This window comes from Vigna radiata, chromosome 10 (genome assembly GCF_000741045.1).
Source record: "Vigna radiata var. radiata cultivar VC1973A chromosome 10, Vradiata_ver6, whole genome shotgun sequence".
NCBI lineage: Eukaryota > Viridiplantae > Streptophyta > Magnoliopsida > Fabales > Fabaceae > Vigna > Vigna radiata.
In genome coordinates, this window is record NC_028360.1 from 4,897,843 (window position 1) to 4,902,823 (window position 4,981).

Here is a 4,981-nt window from a genome sequence, read left to right on the forward strand (position 1 = left end):
ACCACCAACCAGTAATTGCCTTCTATTTGTTTTCCATTCAGGATGACGCAGGAAGGATTAGAAAGTCATCATCCTGTTGAAATCTTCAAGTCCTAAATGAACTTTGACAGCATCATCCTAGATGGGGAGTCGAGCAACATTTGTCCACACGTCATCATCTAAAATAATGCGCATGCCCTTTACCTTAGTGGATATAATCCCATCCCGATAGCGCAAGTTGAAGTAGAAGACTCTTATAAGATCAGGATAAATGCATCCTTTTTGCTCTACCAGATGCTTTAGTCCTTGCTCAACAAAAATCTCTGGAAATTGAAAGCCATAGAAACGGAAAAAGTCAAGANGGATATACTTTACCGCCATGATTTTCCTTTCTTGCCAAGAGTTTACAAAGTCTGCATGTTTCCCTTGATCTGAAATCCATCCATCTATGTTTGCAAGACGTGGTTGAGAGGAAGAGGATGCTCTAGTAGCTCTGCGACGATGCCTTCTTGACTCAGCCATGGAGAAATTTCAAGGAAATGAAGTTTTGAGAAGGTGAAGAGAAATGGAGAGGATTTTAGCTCTAGATTTGATTTCAGCAGTATTTGGGGGAAAAGATGTGTCTAATAATCGATTATGGGGGGCTATTTATAAGAAAAATGGAAAAAACTAGCCGTTTATAGCCGTTTTGGGACTCTCCAACGACTCTATTTTTGAAACTGTCAGCGTGATAATCGATTATGGCTCGTGATAATCGATTATCTGCTCAATAATCGCTGCCCAGAAATTGCATGATAATCGATTATGCTTGATGATAATCGATTATCTGTTCAAAATTTTCCAGATTTAAATTTTGTGATTGAATAATCGATTATAGCCTTGTGATAATCGATTATGAAGCGTTAAGTTTACGAAAATGCAGAAAATTGCATAGGCTTTGATCCTAAGACATGTCTAATACTCCTAACTCTCTTCTAAGCTCAAAAAATCTATCTTTAGGTAGTGCCTTGGTGAAAATATCAGCTAATTGATGCAAAGTATCAACATATTCAATTTGACAATCCCCCTTTTGAATATGATCTCTTAAGAAATGGTGCCTAATTTCTATGTGCTTAGTTCTTGAATGCATTATGGGGTTTTTGGTCAGATTTATAGCACTAGTATTATCACATTTTAAAGGAATATTTTCAAGGAAAATATCAAAGTCTTCCAGTTGCTGTTTCATCCACAAAATTTGGGCACAACAATTGTCAGCTGCAATATATTCAGCTTCAATGGTAGACAAGGCTACACATCCTTGTTTCTTTGAGTGCCAGGACACTAAAGAACAGCCCAGAAAATGACAGGTTTCGCTAGTACTTTTTCTACCAATTTTACAACCACCATAATCTGCATCAGAGTAACCTATTAAACTAGGTGAGGCATCAGAGGGGTACCAAAGTCCAAAGGAAGTGGTTCCCTTAAGATATTTTAGGATTCTCTTAACAGCAGTCAAATGTGATTCTTTAGGATTAGCTTGGTATCTAGCACATACACAAACACTTTGCATAATATATGGTCTACTAGCAGTTAAGTACAACAAAGATCCTATTATGCCTCTAAACATAGTTTCGTTCACTCCTTTTCCAGTTTCATCCTTATCTAANTAACATGAAGTACCCATAGGTGTACTGGCTTCTTTGCAGCTATCCATACCAAATTTCTTAAGAATTTCCCTACAGTATTTAGTTTGGGAGATGAAAGTACCTCCATTTATTTGTTTTATCTGTAGTCCTAAGAAGAAATTTAACTCACCAATCATAGACATCTCAAACTCACCTTGCATTATTTTTGCAAATTCTTCACACAAGGAGTCATCAGTTGACCCAAAAATAATATCATCTACATAAACTTGCACAATTAAAATGTGTTTTCCTACTTTCTTAATGAATAAGGTTGAATCAACTTTTCCTCTAGAAAACTCATTGTCAATCAAAAAGGTACTAAGTCTTTCATACCAAGACCTAGGTGCCTATTTAAGACCATAAAGGGCCTTTTTCAACTTGTAAACATGATCAGGAAATTTAAAATCTTCAAAGCCAGGAGGTTGACTAACATACACTTCTTCTTTTATAAAACCATTTAAGAAAACACTTTTGACATCCATTTGATACAGTTTAAATTTCATCAAAGATGCATATGCAAGTAATAATCTAATTGCTTCTAACCTGGCTACTGGTGCATAAGTTTCATCATAATCTATACCTTCCTCTTGACAGTAGCCCTTGGCAACTAGCCTTGCTTTATTCTTTGTGATGTTTCCATCCTCATCAAGCTTGTTCCTGAATACCCATTTAGTTCTTATGACTTGGAATTCATCTTTTTTTGGAATAAGTTCCCAAACTTCATTCCTTTCAAATTGATTTAGCTCTTCTTGCATAGCAATGCACCACTTATCATCTTGAAGAGCTTCCTTTATATTCTTAGGTTCTATCTGAGACACAAAAGCAANAGTTAGACAAAAATTATTTAGATTGTGTCTAGTAGTTACCCCTTTTGATATATCTCCTATTATGTTGTCCAAAGATAGTCCTCTTGGTTGTTGATAGTTTTTAGAATCAACAGCTTGGGGTGTTTCTTGAAGTTCCGGAGATAATTCTCATTTAGATACATCTCTTCAAGAAAGTAGTCCTCATCACCTTGAGACCTTTGTCGCATAGTTGGCTTATGCTTAGAAGGTTATGTTTGAGGCCTTCAACATATAATACGTCTTTTATTGTCAATGTGTTTCCTCCTCCAATGTCTCCGGTTCCCATTATTTTGCCTTTGTTGTTATCCCCACAAGTTACAAATCCTTGCTTCTTCTTCACAAAAGAGATGAACCTTTTCTTGTCACCTGCCATGTGTCTTGAGCAACCACTGTCAAGATACCACAATGACTTCTTTGACTTAGTTGGTTCCTACAAAACAAATTAGCAAGAATTTTAGGTCCNNAATCTCAATATNNGTCCTTGGGGTTAGTTTATGCAAGTATATATCATTTCACAGCTTTAACCCATGCATATTTACCATTTGGAACACCAACATGTTTAATATTGCACTTGTTTGATGTGTGACCATGCTTCATACAGTAAAAACANCACACATCACTCACTTTATTTTTCACAAAAGTTCCTTTAACAACCCAAATCTTTCGAGTTCTTCTTACTTTGGATTTATGATTTTGATGCATGTTTCTATTCTTAACATTGCTTTTGTTAAAGTTTGTTTTAGNATGTGAATTAGTTTTAGTTNCCTTAGNAAGTAAATTTTCAAGTATATCAATATCAAACATATGACTTTTACATGACAAGCATTCAACAGGTTCAACAGCAGCATTTGCATCAGACAATTTTATTTCTAAAGTACTAACTTTATTTCTTAAAACAACTTCATCATCAAGCAATTTATCATACTTCAGTTTCAATTCATTGTGCTCCTTCTTTAGCTTTTTATGAGCAGCATCAAGTTTTTCAGATTCATTCATCAAATCAAAGAAAGCCTTTTGTAAATCTAATTCACTAGATTCAAAGCTGGAATCACTTACTTGGCTTCCTGTATCTTCAGAATCCGCCATAAGGCATAAGTTGGCTTCTTCTTCTGAGTCACTTGAGCTTGTTGAGCTAGAAGCATTGTCCTCCCAAGCTATGTAAGCTTTCTTTTTCTTTTGGAATTTTCTTTCCTTCTTGTCTTCACTTTTCTTGTTCTTTGGACACTCAGATTTTACGTGTCCTCTTTCTCCACAACCAAAGCATTTCACACTTGAAGGAGATTCTTGACTTTCTCTCCTTTCTTTACGAACTTTGTCCTTTCCTTTTGCCTTCATAAACTTTGCAAACTTCTTTATCATGAGGCTCATGTTTTCCTCATCATCAGAATCATCATCTTCGATCCTCTTAGAGCTCTTTCCTTTAGAGATTTCGGACTTGAAGGCTAATGTTTTTCTTTTGCCTTGATCCTCTTCAGCAGTTAGTATCCTCAACTCAAGCTCATGCTCACGGAGCTTTCCAAACAAAATTGGCATTGACATCTGAGTGAGGTTCTGAGACTCCGAGATGGCAGTCACCTTTGGTTGCCAAGACCTATCTAAAGATTTCAAAATTTTCACATTTAGTTCATCAGTATCAAAATTCTTACCCAACCCTGTTAAGTGATTCACAATATGAGTGAAACGCTTTTGAACATCAGAGATTGTTTCTCCAGGTTGCATTCTGAACATCTCATATTCCTGAATGAGAGTGTTCTTCCTAACGTGTTTCACGTCCTCTGTTCCTTCATGAGTGACTCTGAGGATTTCCCACATTTCATGTGTTATCTTACACACTGAAATTCTATAAAACTCATCAAGTACAACAACAGATGAAACTATATTGCGAGCTTTAATATCAAACTGAGCTCGTCTATTTTCTTCAGCAGTCCAATTAAAATATGGTTTTTCTATCTCTACACCATCAATTGTATTCATAGGAATATAAGGACCATTTTGTACAACTTCCCAGATGCCTCTATCAACAGACCCCATAAAAATTTCCATTCTAACTATCCAAAAAGCGTAGTTATCACCAATAAAAAGTGGAGGCCTGTTATTGGAAGCACCCTCAGCATATACAAGGTTTTGATTGTGACCGGCCATTTTCGCAAATATTTTGAAACACTATCAAAGCAAGCTCTAATACCAATTGTTGGTATCGGAGGGGTATGGTTCGAAGAGTATAACGCAGCGGAATTAAAACTTAGAGTAGCGTATAAGTGTGTTCAGTCACAGTTAAAACGAAATTGGTCTTTTTTATGAAAATCAATTTTCTTTCAGAAAATTTATTAAACAGTTAATATGTGTAAAATAAAATGAGTGTAAGGAATAGAAAAATCACACGAGTATTTTTATACTAGTTCGATTCAACAGAATCTACGTCCAGTCATTAATCACTGTAAAGAGTGATTAACAGTTTTACTAAAAATATTTTTCTCAGATTACAATTAAGTG